General features: G+C 43.6%; 4 long non-coding RNA genes across 6 annotated transcripts; 3 read left to right on the forward strand and 1 right to left on the reverse strand.

Moving 5' to 3' along the window:
- Positions 1-2572: 2572 nt before the first annotated feature.
- On the reverse strand, positions 2573-3831 carry LOC123756836 (uncharacterized). Its single transcript, XR_006772686.2, has 2 exons — positions 3226-3831; positions 2573-2772 (listed from the first exon to the last, which is right to left on the reverse strand). It is a non-coding gene; the product is annotated as an uncharacterized lncRNA (long non-coding RNA).
- A 181-nt stretch (positions 3832-4012) lies between these two features.
- Positions 4013-5210, forward strand: LOC123756835 (uncharacterized). Of its 3 annotated transcripts, none has more exons than XR_011229729.1 (4): positions 4013-4027; positions 4273-4552; positions 4629-4824; positions 4939-5210. It is a non-coding gene; the product is annotated as an uncharacterized lncRNA (long non-coding RNA). The 3 variants fall into 3 exon arrangements; XR_006772683.2 differs by lacking the exon at positions 4013-4027 and adding an exon at positions 4067-4081; XR_006772684.2 differs by lacking the exon at positions 4013-4027 and having other exon boundaries at positions 4400-4552; positions 4640-4824.
- Positions 5211-15108: 9898 nt separating this feature from the next.
- On the forward strand, positions 15109-16570 carry LOC123757024 (uncharacterized). Its single transcript, XR_011229730.1, has 2 exons — positions 15109-15989; positions 16072-16570. It is a non-coding gene; the product is annotated as an uncharacterized lncRNA (long non-coding RNA).
- A 4903-nt stretch (positions 16571-21473) lies between these two features.
- On the forward strand, positions 21474-22287 carry LOC123757025 (uncharacterized). The gene is made up of 2 exons (XR_011229653.1): positions 21474-22016; positions 22108-22287. It is a non-coding gene; the product is annotated as an uncharacterized lncRNA (long non-coding RNA).
- The last annotated feature ends 4305 nt before the right edge of the window (positions 22288-26592 follow it).

Consider the following 26592-nt stretch of genomic DNA (forward strand, 5'->3'; position numbering starts at 1 on the left):
GGATACCAGCAAGTCCCGGAGCCACAGGAATCGTGGCTTCCCAAGGAGGAACTGCTGTGTCACTCTGAGGATTTTGCGAGCGACTTGCCACTGTATTTCAACAGGACGGCGATGGCATGGTTGGAACAATGAAAGATGGCACAAATGTGTGGGGTCCTGTTCATCGCAACCTGAATATTTTGTGAAACAGTGAATTCCACTATGACTTCTGTACAATCTTTTTCTTTAATAAACAATTAACTGAATTATTTTGTTCTATTATTCCTTACTACGTTCAATCTTTGGTTGTTGGTCCAATTGTAAGAAGTATGGGAACAATGTAACAAAAAATTCTGCAATGTTACAATTATAACTAGTTTCATAATTATAAACCTTTCGACCTTTTTGTTTACCACTCATCAGAAGATGAAAAAAATACGTCGTTTCGGTCTATTACAACTACGTTGAATGGTAGGAGTTTATTAGGATTCTCGATATACGTACGTGTTTAAAATTAGCACCACCAAAGGCCCAGCATTTTCTTGATACGATGACCAGAAAAAATCATGATGATACTAACTGGATTTCCAAAAATTGAGCTAAGCCTGAGGAACACTTACGTTTAGGAATATAAGTATACTTAGGACTCACTAAGAACTTAGGTATACTATACTTAGACTACTAAGTATACTTACGACTGACCCGAACGGTCTACTATAATCCGTATAGGTCGCCTCAATCCCGCCACACAGCCTACCAATCCCGTCACTTCCTGCAAATCTGTTCTCTCCCAGGCCACAACCTCACCTCAGACAAGACTGCCAGCCTGCAACCTCCTTGCAACTTCCGAGCTGCAAACACGACTGCCGGCCTTCTCCGAGCTGCAGTCAGGACTACCAACCCTGCCCAAGCTGCAGTCAGGACTACCAACCCTACCCAAGTAACACCTACGATATGCATAAAGAATCGATAATAAATTTATTTATACATTTAATATATAAATGAAGAGGAACGAAGATGCTTATAGGAAGTCTTACAGAAGACGTGGCTTCTGTAAAAGATGATATAGTTGGGGAGGTTGTCGATTCATGTGAACACGCATCATTGTCCTGTTTGTTTCAACATTTCTCCAGGAAATCAGCAATTTACTGGAGAAATGGATACAAAATATTGTGAATGTGAGAAAGGACCGGGCCTTGGGGACGCTAAGCCCTGAAATCATCTCAAGATAACCTTAAGAAGGTAAATAAAATTAATTGGCTTTTACTGTGTCTAGGTAGCTTACTCAAAGTCACAAGCAAGTTTTTCCAATTATTCAAACGTACTTTATGAATAAGGACTTTTATATCCCTCGAGCTATTGAACCCAACGCCAAACTAAATTATTTTATCATGATAAACTGGGTTATTACCAAGTTTATATGGTAATAACTTGGTAATATATGGCAATAGGTTTTTTCTGACTACGTATGCATTCCTTCCATTCTACAACGCTCCCTTCTATAAATTTGTGTATTGGGCTCAAGTAATTATCAATAGAAATGCGAGGCTCTTTTATTGAGTATACATATGAACGTGTTTAGTTTGTTTACATAAAAGTGAAAGCGACCGAGCCGTAGGCTTGGAGTCTTGAACAGGGTCTTTATACACAAAAGCTTGTGTACTTGGTAACAAAATTCGTAGTAACTTATTGGCCAAAGGGCTCTACATTTTTACAATGTTCTTTATCATCTGCAGCTAGCAGGCGTATTGATTCATACGAGGCTGCCATTGTATCCACATACAGTTTTTTAAATCTTATGTTCCTGGTAAATTTTTTAAAACGTACAAAATATTTCCAAATTTGATAATGCAAACTTCTAATTTATACGTACTGTTTAGGGTGTTCAAATATTTCAACTATTATACTTTGATTCATATACGTCAAGGTTTCTTAGGTAACAGCACTCTTATTCTCGCGAAAAAGTCATAGCAGGGAGTCTTTTACCAATCACAAATTAAAGTTTTGCAAACACCCCGATTGGTATAGCTTTAAGTAGACGTATAGCGATACCGTCTGGGCGGGGAGCAGCATTGCTACTTGCCTTGAGAGCAACAAGGATTTCCTCTGGTGTTATATGGTCCCCTAGTTGCCGAGTAACTGGATCACGGTCACGAATTGGGCGACGGTCCGGTGATGTGGGTCTAGAGAATAGCGCCTCCCAAAATGGAAGAAGAGCTGGCTCCACCTCAGTAGGAGTTACTTTCCAGTCTCCGGAAAGGACGCGCGCAGCGGCTTTTGAACGATCCTTCTCGTACAGGCTCTGATACAGAACGTACTGTGCTCTTCGCTCCCTCTTTCGTCCGGTCGGAGGTTGGGTTGGATCGGCATGTTCAAGTACCACAAAGTCTTTCCCTAATTTGTGGAACTGAATACCTTTCAGTTAGCAGTAGTTTCCCTTCTGTAAGCATTTCCAGTCTTATTTCAAAACCTTCCTCGATCACGTAGAGAAAAATGTGACAGTTATTTTTGTACAACACTAAAGATTAGAGTTTTTAGAACCTTTTCCGTTTCAATTAACATCTAGACCAAGGATATCAAGTTAAATTTAAGATACCAGCAAAGTTTATTGTGCTATAATACAATTAAAAACATATGTATATCACGCAAGTCACATTAAAATCAACTACTGTTCATCAAGCTGCAGTAGCCTCGTTGTTGATGAAGATGTCATCTATGCCAAAGCATTTAGTCGGTCCAACACGATGTGGTATTGTCCTCGCGAAATCTTGTAGCCTCCAAGGTCCCATTGAGCTAGGTTAAGGAAATCAAACATCAGTTTAGATATTTACAGTCAGTTACATCAAAAAACACGAAACCTAGTACATACCTAAAAATTAGATTTTAAAATCTAATGTAAATACTGGTTCCGAAGTACTGCATTATTTAACTTTATACCGGGTAACCATTGTGGTATTACTATTGTTTCAAGCGTAGTTGAAAATAAGAGTTTAGTGGATATACAAGAGTAATATGGTATTTGAGAGTTTACCATATTTATTTGAATGCTTAGCCACAGGCATCACTTTAGTGTATTTTAAGACCCAACTACCCCCCCCCCAATCCCCAAGTACCCATGTGTAAACTCCCTCTGAAACATTTGAAGCAAAAGAATTTAAGAGACTTTTTGAAAGTAATGGTTAGCATGTTCATATCCTATAGCGAACTACATCTCTTAGTAAGTTAAAGAGGTAAATCAGTACTCACCCAGCAGAACGGAGGAATGGTCAAGTAGAACAAAAGTATAACACAGGTACTCAGCCAGAGGAGCGCTGCTACCATCACCATCCTCGGGAGCACCGGTGGCGGAGGGACAGCATCCTCTACAGCGTCAGAGAAACTAACGCGACATACTAACGTACGTTTGTTCTCGTTCGCGAGCATTTTCTGCTCCACCACAAACTTTACCTAAATACAAATTACAAATCCCTTGCGATGGTTGTATATCGTTAGTGATATACGACGTCTACAACCCTCAACCGAAGAAAATCAGTGTGGTCAAATTCAATTCTCACGTTGGACTACTGTAAAGACTTTAGCGGATGTACCAAGTAAACCTTTCTTCGTGACTTAGTGAAACGAGTTTCAAAACATTAAACGAGTTTTCGAAGCACTTCCCTTCGCGAAATATTTACTTAGGGTGAAAGTTTCCGATACGCGGAGGTATATTTCACCTCGTCTTCATATTGCAATGTAATATAAACCACTCTATGATCTTAATCACAACGTGAGCAATACAACGCACTCAGATAATGTGAACACTCCCATAAACGATTCGCAACTGTTACGTTCGGAACTTCCTCGAGACGTGTCTCATTTACTCTCTACGTTCGAAATGCAATCTAGAAAACTTTTACTTGTCGAGCAACCCGACTTCATAGAAAGTAAGGAAACTGCAGAAGCGCTATTGGGCCAAATGAGGCAGCTTCTATTCATATGCACCCAATCTCATTCATTTACAAGTCTCGCAGATGCTTCAAAAAATCCATTGATTCCAAAGGAGCATTCTGTAATTTTTCTCAATTGTGTAATCCAAAACAACATTTTCTCGACATGTTAATCAGTAATGTTATCAATTATTGTTTCATGTATTTGCCTAAAGTAGGTGTATTGGATCTGGTGGCTCTTATGTGGATTTACACCAAGTGGGTAAAGCTTTTAGAGAGGTGCCTTTCGAATATTTAAAGCGAGTGAAGCACAATTCTAATTTTTAACGTAATTAGTTGAGTTACACGTAAAGTTTTTCATTAATAGATAACAGAAAAATAGCTACAGTATTGAGGAACAGTTAACTAATGGTTTAAGAATGCGTTGTACTGTGTTATGTATTTGAAAAATGTGTCAGGCCTAATTTCAAACCGCAATGCTCGACTCAGTATTTGATTCGTGAAGCAAAGTGTTGAGTGTTTCGAAACAAGAATGTTACGTGAGCTTCATTGCGTCACCGAGGAAGGTTTCTTCATCTAGATTGCATTCGACAGCCTTCAGTCACGCAAAACATTTGGCGTCTTGCAGATCTATAACAAACAGTGAGGTATTGGAAGGTCGATGATGAATTTGAGTGCATTTTAAACATGAGGATATTTTAGCTATAGTTTTTAAGTACATAGTTTTTTTTCAGGTATCATTATGCCAACCGGGTACGGAACTATTCCAGGGAGTTGTGATCCCCACAAATGTCCCCCAAACAGGGTGAAAGATGTCTGTGTTGGGTTTCTCCGGTTACTTTGTATATTGTTCGCGCTCTTGACGTGGACGGCCGGCATATTGCTCCTGATCTACGCTGAAGATGCAAAAATGTGTTTTGTGAGTAAAGTTTTACTTGGACATCTAATAATTCTTTTATGCAAGTAAACATCGTTAGCCAAAATATTTAAGTTTTCTTGCTATCTAATAACTCGACATTAATTTTTTTTCTAGTCACACAGACTGACTGCCACACGTACCCGATTATTGGATTCGCTAGACAAAACTGCCTAACGCCTGGAAACCCGTGATCTCCTGGGAGCAACATTGAACCATGCAGTCGACTTTGGAATATTCTTACTGATGCATTATTTAAACTTCTGTTTAAGCACTTTTTAAAACATTTTATCTTATAATTGGTTTTTAACTGTATTATTAAACTTTAAAAATTTGGTGTAACACGTACAATGTACCCTAAATAGCTAAAATAAATAAAGGCTTTAAAAGTTCATTAATAAACCTAGATACTAAATTATAATAATATTCAAATTTTAGGGTTATTAATGTCGGATTTAAATTTAGCTACAGCACTAAAAATGGCTTCAGTGGCAATTTTATATGTAAATGTTACTCGTGAGGATTAGTTAGCTGGTACTTTGTCATTTTCTTAATGACTTGACATGCGCATGACGGACAATAGCTCCGAAGAATCCCTAGCGTAACTGTCCGTTGTAACGAGCAGACTGCGTTTAATCCTGTCGAACAAAAGGCCGTACACTGTCAATTTTTTTTTTTTTTTTTGGGGGGGGGGATGTCGGTCTTTAGACGAGCAGTCTGAATCTTTGGCAATCGGTCTGAAATTTGGCATTTTGAAATGAAAACCATCTTTGCAAGGCATTCAATCTCCTTGAACTTTACGTTAAATTATTCTTTTTACTTAAGCAATTTAAGTAAACGGCTGATAAAATATAGAAAAATGCTCTATAAAAGTTTGACACCAACAATCTCCGAAGATTGCCTAGTCCACGCCAGGGACGTGAGCAACAATGTAACTTGTGACTAATGCTAATCTTTAATCTAAAATAGAGGTATAAAGGTAATGTTAACGTTTTGTGCCTCATTGTTCACCACATACTCTGAAATGATCTCATGGCCTCTATGCGCCCTGGACAGGGATGAGAGTTAATTGCATCTTTGCGAGGGCTAGCAGTCGCAACTTGAGAATGTCAAACATTGGTGATGAAGTTTGGGGTTAGGGGTCTAGAGCTAAACCAAAGTTCCACTCGCAGCACAGGTCAAGACCCCAGCTGGCGTCTTGACCGATAAAGCTGGTATGCCAGGAAAGCAGTTCCGGAAATATTTAACGATTTACATGGTACAACACTAGTTATACAACCTATACTTGATGGAAAACCTGGTGTTATCAGTGATGGGTTGGGAGATGTTTGCGCCAGAGCCAGTTTATATAGTATACAGACGCCTAGTTCCATAAATCACGCTGGATTATGGTGTATTAAATAGCATAATATAGGCCATTGCAGAAAGCCTATTAGGCCATACAAGGCAGTTCCTATTTATATCCACTAACTCGTTCATACAAGTGTAATCTACGCTCAAAACAATCCATTCAAAATGAAATAGCGTTAAGATTGAGTAAATCTAGCAATCCAAAGTCTACTATGTTAACCAGTAATTTGTTCCATAAATTATTTATTTTATATACATAAAAAGGTACATTGGGTTAATGAGTGCATAGCACCGATGGTTTTTACATTCTTGTAAAGCCACTGACACGCATAGCGTTTAGGGCAATCTATTATCCTATTTCCAAGCCAGTATTTACTGGCTTTCCTCCCCCTCCCCGCTCAGCTCGTTGTCGCCGTCTGGGGGCTTAGTGGGCGGCTGCCGGAGTGTGATGCTCCTTGGGACAGTCCTCTGTCCTTTTCTAGCCTTGTGCTCCTGCTGCCGTCCTCTCCAATTCTGCTGGGCATCTTTTCCTTTTCCTTCTGTTTCGTTTTTCTCCCCCCTCTTCTCCTATCTGCTTGCCGTTTCCTGCCGACCTTTTGCTCGTTCTGGTTCTTCCCTTGGACTTCTTCTACTTTGACGCCCGGGTGCTTGAGGAGGCATACTCTTGCACCCGTAGAACTGCAGTACCCGACGTCGAGAGCGAGGGGAACCTTTTATTGTCAATCCCCACTTCGTCACTGAACCCGATCTCGACGGACTGTCGGTTTCTTAAGGTGGCGTTTGTGGGGCGTATACTCACGACGCACCCCTAGGAGGCCCCGACAAGATCGGCGATAGCTTCTTGTTGGGTGTCCTGCCTCTAATTGTGGCTCCATGGTGGGTGTGGGGGCACATTCGTGAGTGAATTCGTAATTTCGTCAAGATGATAACCCCTGTTTCGGCTGCTTCTGGCTTACCTTTTCAGGCTCGTGGGGTGGGCGACCAAGCCCCCGAGTCGGTCCGTATTGGAAGACCGGGCTCTGTAGCCTCCGCTGCATTGGGCCCCGACCTTGCTCCTCCTTTGGCCTCTCTGACTCCTTCCCCTGGCTCCCCTCCCTCCTCTGTGGTTGGGTCGAGCCCCAAGCCCCCAGTGGTGACTACCTCGTCCCCTGGCGCGGCTCCTTCTCTAGTTGTAACTACTGCGCCTTTTAACCCCTCTCTCTCTGGGGGTTCTCACCGCCGTTCTCGTCACGGCCGCCCTCGCTCGATTCCTTCCAGTTCTGCTACCTATCAAGCCTTGTTTGGTCCCGCTTCGTGGGCCAAATATTTTGATCTCCTCCCTCTTGATTCTGCGCCTCCTGACGATTTCTCCCTTCATCGACATCTCATTGATTCCGTGGATGCCTCCATTACTTTTAACCCCACTCGTCTCGGTACGCGTGTCGTTGCTGCTCCTTCTCAGGATGCTGCTTCCCGCTTGGCTGCCTTATCCTGCCTTGGCGAGACCCCCGTTCGGGTCTCGAAGAACGTTCAGTTGAATGCCAGTGTTGGCACTATTTTGCTCCCGCCCCATGTTGCGACCGGTGTTCGGGACCTACGCGACTGCCACGACGATATTCGACATATCCTCGCTGCCCAGGGCCATTCTATTCTCCAGGTGGACACGTTTACTCGTCCCCCTCGTGGTAGTCGCCGTCAACCCCTCCGGGTTGTGAAGATTACCTTTGATGGTAGGACCCTTCCACCCTCTGTCATTCTTGCTGGTGCCAGGTGCTCTGTCCAGGAGTACATTCCTTCTCCTCGGCTCTGCAACAAGTGCTGGAGGTTTGGGCATGGTGCCCTCCGCTGCTCCGGGACTGTCTCTCTCTGTCCTTTGTGTGGTGGCGAAGGTCACTCTAAGTCGGAGTGCGCTTCTCCCCAGGCTCGTTGCCTCAACTGCGGTGAGGCCCATCCTACCTTCTCCCGTGCGTGTGTCCATTACAAGCTTGAGGCAGCCGTCCTCAACTTGAAGCACCGGGAGCGTTTATCTTTTCCTGAGGCGAGGCGCCAGGTTCGCCGGCTCCCGCCTTATGCTAATATCTCTTATGCTCGCGTGTTGCGCTCTTCCTCTCCTCGTCCTTCCCGCCTTCCTCAGACTCACAACCGTTTCCAGGCCTTGGACCCTGATGCGCCCACTGCCCCCTCCTCTGTCCCTTTGGGTTCTCTCCCGAAGGATCCTCCTCCTGGTCCTCTGTCTGGGGTTCCCCTTCCTTCTACCCGGTCTGTCGTGTCTTCTGTGTCTCCTTCCTCGTCCCCCTCCGATCCTCCTTCCCATCCTCTTCCTCCATCTATCGGCTCTCCCCGCCGCCTGTCGGTGCGGGCGGATGTCCATCGCTCTCCTAACGGCCGTCGTGTGTGCTCTCGTTCGGCTTCTCCTGTTGAGACACTGGAATCCGTTGCCCGGTACGTAGTTGCTGGGACACCGGTCTCTTTAAGTCAGAAGCGTAAGCCTGGCTCCTCTCCTTCCTCTTCCCCGGCGGGTAAGAAGGCTTCGCTTTCTTCCTCAGCTCCTCCTCCTGGCTCTGTTGCTCCTTCCACTCCCGTTTCAGTGCTTGCGCCCCCTGTTCCCGCTATGGAGGTTTCTTTGGCCCCTGCTTCCCTTTCGGTTGCTGCTCTTGCTGGGGTGCGCTCCTCTCTTTCTACTCCCCCTCTTCCTGCTGCTGTCCTTGACTGCTCCTCTCCGTTGTCTCGTCCTCCTCCTCCTCCTCCTCCTCCTCCTCCGGACCCTGCCCGCCCACCTCTGATCTGTTCTCCCGTTTCCTTCCCTCCGTCTTTGCTCAGTTTACCCATGCCCCCTAACCCTGACTTTGCTGACCCTGATCCCGACCCTGATATTCTTTAACGTGCTCTGTTGGTCTTTCGCCTTTGTTTCTTCCTTATTCTCTGTTTTTGTCCTTTCTCTTCTCGTCGTTGTCCATTCTTCAATGGAACGTTCGAGGTTATTACGCCAATTTCCTCGAACTCCAACTTCTGGTTTCGCGGTTTTCGCCCCTTTGTGTCTGTCTCCAGGAGCCGATGCTTGGTGCTCGTCCTGGTCGTTTTCGTGGCTATTCCTTTCTCTCCCCCCCCCCCAGCCATTGCTGGGGCTTCTAATTCTTCTGCTCTCTTGATTCGGGCTGATGTTCCCTTTGTTCCTTTACTTTTTCCTTCGCCTCTCCATTGTTCTGCTGCTCGTATCTTTGTGGGGAAATGGTACACAGTTTGTTCCATTTATCTCCCCCCGAGTGTCCCGCTCTCTCTTCCTGATTTGAAACACCTCCTAGACTCCTTGCCGGAGCCTGTGCTCCTGCTGGGTGACTTCAATTGTCGTCATTCTCTTTGGGGTGACGTTCTGACGAATACCCGGGGTCGCCTCCTTGAGCCGTTTCTCCTCTCTTCTTCCCTGTCTCTTCTGAATTCTGGTGAGCCCACTCATTTGGACTCTCGAACTCGTACCCTTTCTTGTCTTGATCTTTCTCTCTGCTCTTCTTCTCTTTACTTAGATTTCACATGGCAGGTTCTTGATGACCTCCATGGAAGTGATCATTTCCCCATCCTTGTTTCCTTTTTCTCTTTTCGCCCTTCCCTCTCTTTCCCTAGGTGGCAGTTTGCTAAGGCGGACTGGACCCTATTTTCCCTCAGTGCTACTCTCTCTGACCTCTCCCTTCTGCCCCTCTCTCGCGCTCTCCTCCTTTTTCATGACACTGTCTTCGACGCTGCCCTCCGCTCTATTCCTCGCTCTTCCTCTCGGGGTCCACGGAAGTGCGTTCCCTGGTGGAATGCGGACTGTGCTCGGGCTGTCCGCTGTAAGCGTGCAGCCTGGAAGAAGCACCGCCGTAGGCAGACGACCGATTCTTTTCTTTTCTTTCGGAAAGCGAGTGCGGTGGCCCGTAGGGCCATCCGTACGGCTAAACGTGAATGTTGGGCATCTTATGTCTCGACAATTACGTCCGAAACCCCTCTGGCCCAGATCTGGAAGCGTATCCGCAAGATAGCGGGTAAGTTCGTTCCCGATGTTTCACCGGTCCTTCACCTCCATGATACTCTTGTGGCGGACCCGTTGCAGGTCGCTTCCGAACTGGGTTCCCACTTTTCTTCTGTTAGCTCTGGTCTTCATCTTCCCCAATCTTTCCTTCTTCGTAAACCTGTCCTTGAGTCTCGTCCTTTAGATTTCTGCACTCATCTTCAGCTTCCCTATAATGATCCCTTCTCTCTCTCTGAACTTCGTTCTGCCCTGGCCCTCTGCGGTTCTACGGCGGCGGGCTCCGATGGTATTCATTATGAGATGCTTCGCCATCTCCCTCCGAGCACGTCTCAGTATTTACTGAGTCTGTATAATCGGATCTGGGAGTCGTCGTCAGTCCCTGAGGACTGGCTCGATGCCGTTGTCCTCCCTGTTCGCAAACCGGGGTCTCTGGGTACTTCCCCTAAGGACTTTCGCCCTATTGCTCTCACAAGTTGTGTCTGCAAACTCTTTGAACGTATGGTTAACGTTCGTCTGATGTGGTTCCTGGAACACCATCACCTCCTCTCCCCTTCTCAATTTGGTTTCCGCAAGTGCCGCAGCACGACAGATGTCCTGGTGAACTTGGAGGTCTATATACGTACTGCTTTTGCTGCGAAGACCTCCGTTGTTGCCGTCCTTTTTGACCTAGAAAAGGCTTACGACACCACTTGGCGTTATCATATCCTATCTCAACTTCATTCTTTTGGCCTTCGTGGTCATCTCCCTCTCTTTCTCCGCAGCTTCCTCTCTCGTCGTTCCTTTCGGGTGCGCCTTGGTACCGCTCTCTCTCCCTCTTTTCAGCAATACGAAGGTGTGCCCCAGGGTAGTGTTCTGAGCACTACTCTTTTTCTGGTTGCCCTCAATGGTCTTCTTTCCTCTCTTCCTTCTGGTGTCTTCTCCGCTCTCTATGTCGATGATCTTACCCTTTGTTGTCAGGGTGATGATTCGCCTCTCCTTCAACGCCGGCTTCAACTTGCGATTGATGCCGTGTCGTCTTGGGCCACAGGTCATGGCTTCAAGTTCTCTACTTCTAAGACTTGTGCCATGACTTTTACGCGGAAACGGGTTGTTCTTCGTCCCTCTTTGTCACTTTATGGTCATCCCCTTGAATACAAAGATTCCGCGAAGCTTTTGGGGTTATTCCTTGACACTCGTTTGTCTTGGTCTCCCCATATCTCTTACCTCCGTGTTGAGTGCTCTAAGTCCCTTACCCTCCTTCGGGTCTTGTCCCATACTTCTTGGGGGGCAGATAGGCGCACTCTCCTTGCTTTACATTCCTCTCTCGTCCTGTCTAAGCTCGATTATGGTTGCCCTGCTTACTCGTCTGCTTCTCCTTCTACTCTTCGCCGTCTTGATGCTTTGCACCATGCTGGGTTGCGCCTCAGTTCTGGTGCCTTTCGTTCGACTCCCGTCCTTAGCTTGTATGTTGACACTGGCTTCCTGTCTCTCCAGGACCGCCGTGATCGCTACTGTCTTCGCTATCTTGCGCGGTCCTTGCAACATCCTTCCTCTCGTCTCTGTCGTGCTTTAACTTTTACCCCTCCTGCGGTTCCTGTTCCTCTTCACCACCTCCCTCTTTCTGTCCGGTTATCTCGCCTGCAGGATTCTCTTTCCGTTCGTATTTCTGATGTTTCTCCTCGTGTTGTTCCTTCTTTGCCCCCGTGGAGGGTCCCTCTTCCGCGGTTTTGTACATCCTTGACTCGTATCACTAAAGCTTTTACCCCTCCTACAGTTCTAAAACGCCTTTTCCTCGAGCACTTTTCTTCTCACTCCCGCTCCGTTTCTGTCTTCACCGATGGGTCTAAGTCAGCGGACGGTGTTGGCTACTCTGTTGTTTTTCCTGATCGCACTTATATGTGTCGCTTGCCTCCGGAGACTAGCATCTTTACAGCGGAACTTTATGCTATTCTCTATGCTCTTCGTCTCCTGCTTTCTCGTTGTCAGTCTTCCTTTGTGGTTGTTGTTGACTCTCGTAGTGCCCTCATGGCTCTCGGGTGCTTTAATCCAGTTCATCCGGTAGTTGTCGAGATCCAGCATTGGCTGTTTCTCGTTCACAGTAAATTTAAGTCGGTTGAGTTTTGTTGGGTTCCCAGCCATATTGGCGTGTCTTTAAATGAGCGTGCGGATGCTGCCGCTAAGGAAGCTGTCCGCTCTTGTCCCATCTCTCGTAAAGGCATTCCGTATTCCGACTTTTACCCGGTTATCCATTCCTCAGTCCTTACCCGTTGGCAGGCTTCTTGGTTGTCTGTTACTGGTAACAAGCTACGTACTCTTAAATGTTGTGTTTCCTCGTGGCCGTCCTCCTTCCACCGTAACCGGCGGTGGGAAACAGCTCTAGCGAGGTTGCGTATTGGCCATACTCGCTTAACCCATGGTCACTTGATGGAGCGCCGCCCTGCTCCTTATTGTCCTAGTTCCATTGTCCCTCTTACGGTCGTGCATGTCCTTCTTGAATGTCCTGACTTCCAGGACGAGCGTGTGTCTTGCTTTCCGACCGCCCCTCGCGGTCACCTATCCCTCGATAGAATTCTTGGTGACTCGGATACTTTTGATATCGTTCGCCTTATGCGTTTTTGTTCTCGTATTGGCATCCTTGGTGATATTTAGCGCCCTCTGATTATTTTGCGTATTTGATGGTGCTACATAGCCTTCCCGGTTTGGTGCCTTCTTTTGATAATTACTTACTTACTTACTGGCTTTCCTGACCAGTATTGACCCAGGTCATTCTTTGAATCTACAACTAATCTAAGATACGTAAATTGTTTCGTGTTCTTGTCATACCTTTTCATCCATCAATATAGTTCACCCTTACTCTTCGCCTTTCTTGAGAATGCAACTTAAGCGTTTTTAATCTCGCATTTTACAGTTTCTAATTAAGAGCATACAAATTAAGGAAACCACAGAAAGCCTATACGAAGCAACTCCTATTTATATAATGTGATGTGTTTAACCATCTATCCCCTTTGTTATACAATTTCATTAATTTGAATATTTCAGTCGTCCCTATTTATGTATGGCTTTCTATCCAATTATATATGATCTAATTGCTGCAGAGTAAAGGGTCTCGAATCTTTTATATGGATACCGTCACACATAAATATAACACATCATAATGAGACATTGCAGCCAAATTAGCGTGCAACAAAGATGAAGTTAAATTAGATCTAGGTATCCCCATCTCTGCTGTCAAAACTGTATTGGTTCAAACACTCAGGTCTGATAGGAAAGAAATTACCGACTCGCAACGACCTGAAAGTACTAGTATTAAAAGCTATGATTTGTTCAGATCTGAAACCTATATCTATGGGCAGCACAAAACGTCCACCAAACTGTGCGACACAGTGGTTGCAAGGATCAGGTTGGGTTACCGTTACCTGTAGCAGGTGGCTACAGGTGACAGATCTCCCAATCCTGAGCACTCCAGATGCAAACTCTGTGAGCAGGAACTGCGGCATAATCTCCCACACTATATCGCCGAATGCTCAGTTATTAGACCTTTCAGACCAGTTGACATGAGGTACCTGGAACTTTGCAATTACTTTATTCACTCTCGTATTCTTGAGGATATCCTCATATTGCACCCAAAATTTGCCAGTGCAGGCTACTAAACATATGACCCTGTATGACTAACCATCCTGCGAGATGGGGACTTTTATTACCACTGCTACCTTATTCACTCGTGTTGATGCTATCCTCAAAATGCATCCGGAGTCTGCCAGTGCAGAGTGCCTATTAAATGCCTCTGTATGACTAACCATCCTGTGTGATTAGGATTTTTTAGCATCACGTAGTTAGCTTTTTTGACACTGTACTCCACTTCATATAGTCTAGGGTAGCTGCACAAATGCAGATGTACCTCATGTATTAATAAAAAATATATAGAATGTAAATTAGGGTTTTTTTTAATCTATCTTCATGAGGGAGATTTTCAAAGTCCTGGGATTAACTTTTGTCATCTTTCTCTGTTCTCGTTTAAGGGAACTCATGTCCATTCTATAGCATGGCAAGCAAACTTAACTGCATAATCCAAATAGGAATTAATTATTGTAGGAGCTCTTAATTTTCTTCCGGAAATTTAGAAGTTTTAATTATCGAATATCATGCCATTCCTGGTGCAGCCTAATAAGTTTAGGGTAGAACCTTAGTCACCTAAAATAGCCAGAGACCCTCGGAAGGTCTTATGTAATAGGATAATAGGATGTTTAGTACGTTTCGAACCTGACCTCAGTGCATATTTAAACGTCAGTATTGAACATTTAACGTTGGTAAAATCTAGTAAAACATCAATGTTGAATATTTAACGTTAGTAAAGTCTAGTAAAACGTCAATGTTGATCATTTAACGTTGGTAATGTTTAGAAAAACGTCATTACTTGACATTACGTTATGTTATGAGTTTTGTATTAAATGAAATACAAATGTATGTGGATTCTCCATGGACGCTCCAGTTTTGCTAAATGAGTCATTTTATACAATGTAGCTATGCAACCTGTCCTCAGGCCAAGTCCATTCCATCCAGCGGTCGACCACAAAGACGCATTCATAAATTTTAACATGCTATTCATTCAAGACAGGAATCTTCTCAAATATGAATTAATATTATTATATATTAGCATACTGTTAAGTCTATACTAATATTAAAGTTTTTTTTTTTAACTTGTAAATATAATTAGGCATTGATTATGTTAGGTGTTTATGTTCTGTTGGCGATTATTTCAACCCGTCCTCAAGTCCATTACATCCAGCGGTCGACCCCCCACAAACGCATTCATAAATTTTTACATGCTTCTGTTGCAACCCATCCTCGACTCAAGTCCATTACATTCAGCGGTCAACCCCACAGACGCATTCATAAATTTTAATATGCTGTTCATTTAAAACGGGAAGTTTCTCAAGTATAAATTAATATTATAATATATTTGCATATTGTGTATAAATAGGCATAGGTTAGGTTAGGTCAGGTGTTTAGGTTCTGTTGGCGATTATTTGTATTTGTAGTACGTGGGTGAAGCATTTACAGCGTTGTGGTTCGAACAAAATTCGTCAGTGAAGCACTTGTTCCGGATATGTTCGAACGTCAGCAGTTGTGAGTCGTGTGTAAACCGCTTTTCATTCATAAACAGGGGGTTTGGCGGGTGCATGGAATCACTTTTGGATCTTTGTTTGGAGGACGGGCTGCGGGCTGAGCTATAACAGATTTTTGTATTTTAATCTTTAATATTTGGGCTTAATCCAATGAGGATGGTTTAATGTCTCATAAATCGGGCTGTTCAAAACTCCAAACCTTTCCAACACCCATTTTCTTCACCGTGAAAAAAGAACGTTTCGTGTTTTCTGCCAGCCACTTAAGGCTCAGTTGCTCAGCGGTTGCTCGTTCTGTAGCTTACCTATAGATGTTCTTTTAACACATATACACATTTTGTGTATATATTACGGCAAATGGATATCGTACATTTTAACATTTATCAATACGTTGTGCTTGGGTTGCGTCACGTTTTAGGTCGGAGAGGAATCACCGCTATAAATCCCACTGCAAGACTCGACACTGCAGTGATGGATGCTGCTAGCAGTGACATCTTGGCAATAACGGGTAGGCAATACATGGATGAACTTTGGCGGTGGATGGACGGTGTGGTTCACGCTGTGGTTTACGAGTATCTGCCGTACCTCGCTGACACTGTGAGGTATGCCTACGACAACTGTGAAGACGTCATCATGTCTGTGATGAGCCTCATTATAACAGTGATTATGTGGTTAAGCTTCTTGTACTTAAGCTTTAACATCTGTTGCTTCATCATAACGCGTCACTGGGCTAGGTAAGTTAATAATCGTGAAATAAATAGATTTTTGATTTGGGGGCTTAAAAGGTGTTCTAATTAGTCTTTCTTTTGTTTTCAGACGCAATTCTTGATAAGATGGAATATTGGCAAATAAGAATTGGACTTCTGCATTTTAGGACCTCGACTACTTGGACGAATTACCTTCACACAACGGTTTGTTCATGTGGGAGAAGATTTCTGCCAGTAGTTTTAAGTTGACTCGCTAAATGTAGCAAAGATTTAATTTTAATTAACCCCCTCCTCCCTCCCCCCCTATTTTCTCGAAGACGCTTCCAATGCACTTTTAAAAATGTTTCGTCTGTACTTTGTTTTACTTGTTGCGTATTGATCATTATCTGAATAATGGGATTAAAAATGGTCTGAAATGTCCATAACCACAAATATTTATGTAATTTTTACTGTTGTTTTAAAGATTTTTTTTTTTAAGCGTCCCCTCTCTTCTCCCTTTTTTACCATTTTTTTCATAATGACAAATCTATTATAACCTTTTAATCGAATTTGTATACAGAGTCAGAGTTGGCGAGTGCATTTTGTGACCTTAAATTACAATAAGGTGACTGGTTGTTTTCTTCACTTATAACCCAAGAAATCTGAATAGTTGTGATTTATGATGGTAAGGAAGGTTTATAAAATACTAATGGGTTGAATGGATGACACGTTCAATTAACATGACACAATGGACGTTAATTAGGTTATTGAAAGACCTTTTGGTCACTACTGATTTGGAAACTAGAGTGGTAGAAAGATAGGCTACCAACTGACCATTACGCAGATGAGAGATGACTTTAATATTAATGACCCCCTGAAAAATTGTCACTTGTAAGCAATCGAGTAAATGAACAAAATTAAAAGTAATTTTGTAGTGGATAAATTTCTCACGTGGGATGTGAAAAGCTTGTGCAGGAGGCTGTTTGATCTAATGATGTACGCTTGTGCCAATAACATTGATGTACTGTGCCTACAGGAACCATACACTGCAAACCCGAAAAACAAAACGCCACCCAAACTCTCAGGCTATGTAGCATTCTCAAATGTTGGTTAACACGATGTCGATACCTTGACGCATGTTAAAAGTAACCTAGTGTGTAAACATGTATAAAAAACTACAAGTGGCGACTCATTATCGGCAATTTCAGATTGCTACAGCGACCGGTTTTATTAATTTAGTTTATGTAAGGGGCGATCAAATGGTGGAAGATTCTCTTCCAAAAATCACCAACAGCTCTCAAATCATTGTCATGGGTGATTTTTAATGCTAGACACACTGGCTTGGGTGACACCAAAACAAATAGAATTGATAAAGTTTTTTTTGTTAAATACTGACATGCTATTGTCTAAGATATTTAACTTTTAACTCGTCTAACGTCACACACACCTCATGGGTGGCAAACTTTATTACGTCATTAGTCACGATCTCGTGGATAATGCTGTAAGAGGCTCAATGGTTCACGAATTAATGATTTTTGCCATTTTTAAAGTTCATACACCATAACTAATGTCAAACCTAAATGCTTTGAAAAAAAATTAATAAATATCCCTGAATTTATTTAACTTGCAAATACCGCATTTCTGAATGACATAACTTACTGTATTTCTACCGTTAATACATTATAAAAATTGGTAACTCCAGGTCCTTATGACTATATTGTAAAATCCACAAGACCCAACACAGCAAGGAAGGGACAGAAGTGACAGGCGTGATACTGACTTACGCCTTAAGCCCCTGCATAACAGTTCTCATCTTACCTGAACAGTATAAAGCGCACAAAACAGCTGACACCCTCAACATATTTCTTAAGACCAACCGAGAGTTTAGAGCTAAAGGAACAGGTGTATAACCAGCACTGGGAACTGTTTTAGCAAGGCATTAATCATGCAACATCCTCATCCCAAATGTGGAATAAAATTAAAAATATTTATCATGCTAACAATCGTCAACTTTATCACCACTCACCGGCAGACTATTCCGACATGCTGCTTCAACAATATGCAAGCACTGCCGGTATAAGCAGCCTGTCCCTAGATGTACAACACCATCTGACTAGTACCAAAATAAATCGTTACTTCAGTATTGAAATTGCCTGTAGTGAAATAGGGCCTGATGATAACTATGGCAAAACACCCTTTAAAAAAAAAAGATGCACTCAAGAAAGGTAAGGCTACCTCTCCTGGAGAGGATGGCATAACATATAATACGACGAGAGTACTTGCTGTCCTGCTAAATAGCCCTTTGCTAGAATTGTTTAATCAAAGTCTAAGGCAGGGTGTCTTGATTGACCGCTGGACACGGACTCCTAATACCCATACCCAAGCCTAATTCACAAAAATTCAGACCCATCTCTCTGACATCGTGGATGTGTAAAGATCTTGAGAGGATTATACTCGACAGACTAATGTTTCAAATCAACCCCCACCTTGCTTCTAACCTGTATGGTTTCCTTCCTGGAAGAAGCACACAAACTTGTTGATCAAACCACACACTAGAAAGTGAAGGGACGACGACCGGTCCGTCCTGGACCATTCTCAAGTCTATTTCACTATTCTAGTTTGTAGTTTGGTCAACATATTTCAGTCACGTTATTGTGACTCGTCAGCACACAAACTTGCTTTGCTGAATATTTTATTAGAGGGTAACCAAGCTCTCGGGCGGCATTTATTGATCTCCAAACTGCTTTTGATACAGCAGATAAATAATCTTAGAACAACTAGCCTCTTTTGGAGTTAAGGAGCTGTTTACATGGCTCAGGGGTTACCTGAGTAACAGAACCGCCTCAGTCCTTTTCAAGGGGGTCAAACGTAAACATTGTGCACTCTTTGAGTTTGGTACACCCCAGGTTGGAGTGCTTAATCCTACACTGTTCAATGTTCTGATGCACAAAATAACAACTGATATTCCCACACTACCTGACGAAACCGTCATCTGTTATGCCGATGACATATGCATTGTTGCAAATACCCAAACTAGACTGCAAGCTCTACTTGAATCACTCGCTGCTAAAAGCATTGAATGTGGTCTTGTTATCCCTATAACTAAATTCAGAGCTCTCCATTTCCCAAGGGAAAGCTCTTGTCCCTATAACTTTTAAGGTCAACAACCAGAACATTGAAACGTGTGGGCAACACAAATACCTTGGAGTTGGTATCAACAGTGACATTGTAAACGATGTAAACGATCTGCAAATTAAGGGACCTAGTCTATGGAACTCACTCATTAGTGAATTGAAAAGCTGTCAAACTTTTGTCTCATTTAAAAACAAAAACAAAAAGTACCTAATTTCATCTTCGTAGTTTTCTACACTGAGCTTTAAATTTGCTCTGTATCTAGTGTTACCCAATCTTTATGTACTTAATCCAAACAACTTTATCATTGTGTTCATTGCTGTCTTCTTTTATGTGCTAGCCATATGCTGTATTGTGCCTACTAGTTTTTGTTTAACTACCATTCAACCTGTCATTGCAATCAGTCTGAGCTACCTATGTGCTTTAATATACCTACAATTTTCTCTCATCTTATATATTTTTTCTTGTTATGTAACTGTTATCATTTTTATAAATTTGGCAAGTATTTACCTACTTAAAATTTTTTAGATTAAGGACCTGCCCGAAACGCTGCGCGTGCTAGTGGCTTTACAAGAATGTAATTACTATACTATGTATCCTCACAATCCCAATGTACCTTCTTGTATATATATAAATAAATAAGTAAATAAATCTACACCGTAGGTTAAAAGAAATACTTAAACCACTGAAAACACTTAATGGTAAGAATATTGGTATCAATATTAAATATGCCAGATTATTCTATATGATGTTTGTTAGATTTCTAGTTGATTATCATGCTTTGCACCTAATTAACGTCCCCGCCTCTGTACTGGACAAACTTGAAGTAGTACAGAATGAAGCCACGAGGATAATTCTTGGTGCCCCAAGATGCACAAGAATCATCAACATGAGGGAAGAACTTATGCTTCCAACCATACTAGAGAGAATCATGCAAGTCAACACGACCTTTTGCCTTAGTCATGGGAGACCCTATATCTCCTGTAATGCTCAAGAGACACATTATTCAGTGCTGTTAACCCCCCTATTGGCTGGTGCCAACATACCAACTCACTCCTTTTAAAATAAATGGCTGAGTGAAAATGCCTACAATCTTATCAAACTTAACATTCCTTTTAAGTGCAATCTACCTATCTCTGATATTCCTCTTTATCTGTACCCCACCATTTAAGTATCATACACATCCGTCATCAAGAAAGGTAAATGAGAATCTTGCTCTTTCTCAAAGCTGTCACACTTGAAACAATAGTTTCCTCCATCAAAAATTTGAGATCTCACGAGCACTGTTTTTACACTGACGGCTGTCCTATCTTCTACTGGACGGACTGCAGCAGCATGTAGGTTTTATATAAATAATATTTGCACGCAGGCTATCAGTGTCAGTTTAAACAACGGGCTGACCTCCACACAAGCAGAACTAGCGGCACTACAACTAGCTATTAGTACATTAAAAATCACAGGAGTAATAATATTTTGTGATTCAAAGTTTGCTCTTCAAGCAATCGAAAACTTCTCCCGGAAGCTCGAAGCAAAAACCTCATACTAACAATTATAAATAAGTTAATTGCTTCACAGAGCAAACTATGGATGCATTATGAGGATATCATGAACACAAGAGTGAATAAGGCAGCAGTGGTACTAAAAGTCCCCATCTCGCAGGATGGTTTTGAACCTCCTTTGTATGGAAACCATCACATAAATATAACCCATCATAATGACAGTCATTGCGGCTAAATTAGCGTGTAACAAAGATGAAGTTGAATCAGACCTAGGTATCCCCATCTCTGCTGTCAAAACTATATAGTATAAAAAACTATGATTTGTTCAGATCTGATACCTATGTTTATGGACAGCACAAACCGTCCACCAGACTGTGCGACACAGTGGTTGTCTTATCAGGTTGGGTTACCGTTACCTGTAGCAGGTGGCTACAGGTGACGGATCTCCCAATCCTGAGCACACCAGGTGAAAACTCTGTGAGGAGGAACTGCAACATAATCTCCCACATTACATCACCGAATGCCCAGTTATCCGACCATTCAGACTCATTGGCATGAGGTACCTGGAGCTTTGCAATTGCTTTATTCACTCTCTCGTGTTCTTGAGGATATCCTCATAATGTACCCAAAATTTGCCAATGCAGGCTACTGAACATATGGCTCTGTATGACTAACCATCCTGCGAGATGGGGACTTTTAGTATCACTGCCACATTATTCATTCTTGTGTTTATGATATCCTCATAATGCATCCAGAGTTTGCCAGTGCCAACTTATCACTTATAACTACTTATCACATGCCTCTGTATGACTAACCATCCTGTGATGGGGATTTTTAACATCACGTAACTACTTTTTTTTGACATACACTGTAACTCCACTTCATATAGTCTAGGGTAGCTGCACAATGCAGATAACACATTTAGGTATAAACAAAATGGTGTTTCGCGAATCGGACTTTTCAAAGCCTCAAACATTTGGTTTGCTCAAAAACTAAAGTTTCGTGTTTCCCCACCAACGACATTACGGCCAGTCACCCAACAGCCGCGCATCAGATTGGATCACGTGAAAACTGCTCCTCAAACAACTTCGGGTATTTGATACAGTTGACGGGACGAAATGGAGGTTTTAGCGGAAATATTGGCTAATGTTCTTGTGCAAGAGCTTCATGAGGCTGGTATCAAGAGTGCTTATCTATCAACGCCTCGTCCCTATATTCCTAATAAAATTATAACTAAAACAAATGGTATAATCCGGAGGAAGGATGAAGAGCACTTAACGGATGCTTGGGTGCAATATAACCATAGGTCGGAAACTCTTGAATATTTGCCGTACTTAAAATCTGACGACTACGCTATAGACGTATACGCTCTCAACATACTTCTAATTACAATTTGCTTGATCGCGATTTGCATCTGTTACTGTCGCATTTATTTTAGAGGAAGGTAAGTACTTAATATTTTTATTAACTATGAAATCTCGTGTAGTAATATTTAATTCTTGCCTTTTAATTTTTAACTTGTTTTTCTTTTCTAGGCGCTTGGCTTTTTAAGTCTTGAAGAATGGTTTCTACGTGGTCTTCTCCTTGACCTCTAAATCTCGTGACAACGTCACTAGGTGACTGCCGAAAAAATAATTACGAAGGAGGACCGTTTTAAATAAAATTCCTTATGTTTGTATTAAACTGATATTTTTAAAATGAAAGGAACTCTTTGCCACTGCTTTTCATTGTTGCCTATTAAACCAGTAACTTGCGTGGTTTAAATATTTGACATCTTTTAAACCTTCTACGAAGGTAACTTACAGATAGCCATTTTAATTGTATACTTGGCTACCAGTCTAGTTTCATACTTTTTTTAGTTAATTCGTCTACTCTGCCATTTGTTTACCAAAGCTTAACTTTATTTGCTAGTATAAAATTAATTATGATTTTTTTTTTTGTCGGCTGCATCTTGATTACCAATACAATTTTACCAATCTATAACCCACCCCTTGTAATAAATTTACACTAAAATAGCGATAATATACTACAGGCAAGATGTTGCTAATTTTGATATTCGGGATTTGAAAAAAATCTAAAACGGTTAACTATACTATCTACTTGATTTTCAACCGGCTCGGCCTATACTATAATTACGTCGCCAAGCGTGACGGTTAATTACTAGTTTGTTCATGCCTCTAATTCTAGTGGGTAATGTCATTACCCCAATCTTGAATCCTTTTGATATTTGCTTTTGAGCTGACCATAACGAAACTACACTGAACTTTAACTACAATCTAAACAACTGTTGAACTGTCAAACATTATCCATCAAATAGATAACCATTAGCAATTTAAGTGAAAACTTTTCATACATAGTATTAACTACATATAAATTGGAGTTTAACAGTACATTAGCATAATAACTTTGAATGACTTAGTCATTTACAGAACAGCCACTTTCAGAATAAAAAGTAGCCATAAATAACGCTATTCTTTACTTCTACAAATAGCTGCAATATAGCAAATGAAAGTACTAAATTTTCTGCCTTGAAGGGAAATTTAGTAAATGACTTAATAAGGGATATTATGGAAAAGACATTACAGCGGTAAATAAATATAATTTTGAAAGCAAAAATTAAGATACAATACAACCCGCAAATAAACTAATGCCATGACGTTATCAATATTTGGCCCCACTCCCCGTTCAGCTCGTTGACACCGTGAGGGGGGGCTTAGTGGGCGGCTGCCGGAGTATGATGCTCCTTGGGACAGTCCTCTGTCCTTTTGTAGCCTTGTGATCCTGCTGCTGTTCTCTCAAACTGTGGTGAACAACTTTTCCTTTTCCTTCTGTTTGGTTTTTCTCCCTCTTCTATCTGCTTGTTTCCTGCTGACCTTTTGCTTGATTTGGTTATTCCTTTGAACTTCTTACATTTTGACGCCCGGGTGCTTGAGGAGGCATACTCTTGCACCCGTAGAACTGTAGTACCCAACGTCGAGAGCGAGGGGAACCTTTTATTGTCAATCCTCCTTCCATCACTGAACCCGATCTCGACGGACTGACTGTTCTTAAGGTGGCGTTTGTGGGGCGTATACTCACGACGCACCCCTAGGGGGGAGGGGGGGCCGGCAAGATCGGCGATAGCTTCCTGTTGGGTGTCCTGCCTCTAATTGTGGCTCCATGGTGGGTATGGGGGCACATTCGTGGATGAATTTATCACACTTCGTACCTATGTCAAATGTTTCTGATGTGCCCTCTCGGGCTCGTGGGGTGGGCGACCAAGCCCCCGAGTCGGCCTGTCTTGGAAGACCGGGCTTTGTAGCCTCCGTTGCGTTGGGCCCCGACCTTGCTCCTCCTTTGACCATCCTGACTTCTTCCCCCAGTTCCCCTCCCTCTGTGGTTGGGATGAGCCCCCAGCCCTCAGTGGTGACCACTTCGTCCCCTGGTGCGGCTAAGTCTCTCGTGACTACTGCGCCTTTTGACCCTTCTCTCTCTGGGGGTTCTCAACACCGTTCGCGCCCCGGCCGCACTCGCTCGATTCCTTCCCGTACTGACGCGTATCAGGCCTTGTTTGGTCCCGCTTCATGGGCCAAATACTTTGATCTCCTCCCTCTTGATTCTGCGCCTCCTGACGATTTCTCCCTCCATCGGCATCTTGTAGATTCCGTGGATGCGTCTGTTACCTTCAACCCCACTCGTCTCGGTATACGTGTCGTTGCTGCTCCTAGGGATGCAGCTTCCAGCTTGGCTGCCTTATCTTGCCTTGGCGAGATCCCTGTTCGGGTCTCCAAGAACGTTCGGATGAATGCCAGTGTTGGCACTATTCTCCTCCCACCCCATGTTGCAACCGGTGTTCGAAATCTGCAGGATTGCCACGATGATATTCGGCATATCCTTGAGGCCCAGGGCCATTCTGTTCTCCAGGTGGACACGTTTACTCGTCCCCCTCGTGGTAGTCGCCGTCAATCCCTTCGGGTTGTGAAGATTACCTTTGATGGTCGGACCCTTCCACCCTCTGTCATTCTTGCTGGTGCTAGGTGCTCTGTCCAGGAGTACATTCCTTCTCCTCGGCTCTGTAACAAGTGCTGGAGGTTTGGGCATGGTGCCCTCCGCTGCTCTGTGACTGTCTCTCTCTGTCCTTTGTGTGGGGGTGAAGGTCACTCTAAGTCGGAGTGCACTTCTCCCCAAGCTCGCTGCCTCAACTGAGGTGAGGCCCATCCCACCTTCTCCCGTGCGTGTGTCCATTACAAGCTTGAGGCGGCCGTCCTCAACTTGAAGCACCGGAACGTTTATCTTTTCCTGAGGCGAGGCGCCAGGTTCGCCGGCTCCCGCCTTATGCTAACGTCTCTTATGCTCGCGTGTTGAGCTCTTCCTCTCCTCAGTCTTCCCATCTTCCTCAGACTCTCAACCGTTTCCGGGCCTTGGACCCTGATACGCCCACTGCCCCCTCCTCTGTTCCTTTGAGTTCTGTCCCGAAGGATCCACCTCCTGGTCCTCTGTCTGGGGTTCCCCTCCTTTCTACCCGGTCTGTCTCGTCTCCCGTGTCTTCTTCCTCGTCTCCCTCCGTTCCTCCTTCCCATCCTTCCCCTCCGTCTCTTGACTCTCCCCACCGCCTGTCGGTGCTTACAGCGGACAGCCCGAGCACAGTCTGCATTCCACCAGGGAACGCACTTCCGCGGACCCCGAGAGGAAGAGCGAGGAATAGAGCGGAGGGCAGCGTCGAAGACAGTGTCATGAAAAAGGAGGAGAGCGCGAGGGAGAGGCAGAAGGGAGGTCAGAGAGAGCAGCACTGAGAATAAATAGGTTCCAGTCCGCTTTAGCAAACTGCCACCTAGGGAAGGAGAGGGGAGGACGAAAAGAGAAAAAGGAAACAAGGATGGGGAAATGGTCACTGCCATGGAGGTCATCAAGAACCTGCCACGTGAAATCTAAGTTAAGAGAAGAAGAGCAAAGAGAAAGATCAAGACAGGAAAGGGTGCGAGTCCGAGAGTTCAAATGAGTGGGCTCACTAGAATTCAGAAGAGACAGGGAAGAAAAGAGGATAAACGGCTCAAGAAGGAGACCTCGGGTATTCATGAGAATGAATAACTGGATAAAAGTCGGAATAAGGAATACCTTTACAGGAGATGGGACAAGTGCGAATAGCTTCCTTAGCGGCAGCATCCGCACGCTCATTTAAAGAGACACCAACATTGCTGGGAACCCAGCAAAACTCATCCGACTTAAATTTACTGGAGATAAGAAACAGCCAATGTTGAATCTCGATGACCACCGGGTGGACCGGATTAAAGGACCCTAAAGCCATGAGGGCACTAAGAGAGTCAACTACCACCACAAAGGAGGATTGACACCGGGAAAGCAGGAGACGAAGAGCATAGAGAATAGCATAAAGTTCTGCTGTGAAGATGCTAGCCTCCGGAGGAAGGCGACACATATAAGTGTGGTCAGGAAAAACAACAGCGTAGCCCACACCGTCAGCAGACTTAGACCCATCGGTGAAGATGGGAACGGAGTGGGAGTGAGAAGAAAAGTGCTCAAGGAAGAGGCGTTTCAGAACGGTAGGAGGGGTAAAAGCTTTAGTAATGCGGGTGAGAGAAGTACAAAATTTGGGATGGGGGACCCTCCACGGGGGCAGGGATGGAACAATACGAGGAGAAACATTGGTAATATGAACTGAAAGAGAATCTTGTAAGCGAGTTAAACGGACAGAAAGAGGGAGGTGGTGAAGAGGAACAGGAACTACAGGAGGGGTAAAAGTCAAAGCACGATAGAGGCGAGAGTGAGGATGCTGGAAGGATCGCGAAAGATAGCGAAGACTGTAGCAATCACGGCGGTCCTGGAGAGACAGGAAGCCAGTGTCAGCGTACAAGCTGAGGGCAGGAGTTGAACGAAAAGCACCAGAGCTGAGGCGCAACCCAGTATGGTGCAAAGGATCAAAACGGCGAAGAGTAGAAGGAGAAGCAGAAGAGTATGCAGGGCAATCATAATCGAGTTTAGACAGGACGAGGGAGGAATGCAAATAGAGGAGCGTGCGCCTATCC

Source organism: Procambarus clarkii, chromosome 26 (assembly GCF_040958095.1).
Source record: "Procambarus clarkii isolate CNS0578487 chromosome 26, FALCON_Pclarkii_2.0, whole genome shotgun sequence".
NCBI lineage: Eukaryota > Metazoa > Arthropoda > Malacostraca > Decapoda > Cambaridae > Procambarus > Procambarus clarkii.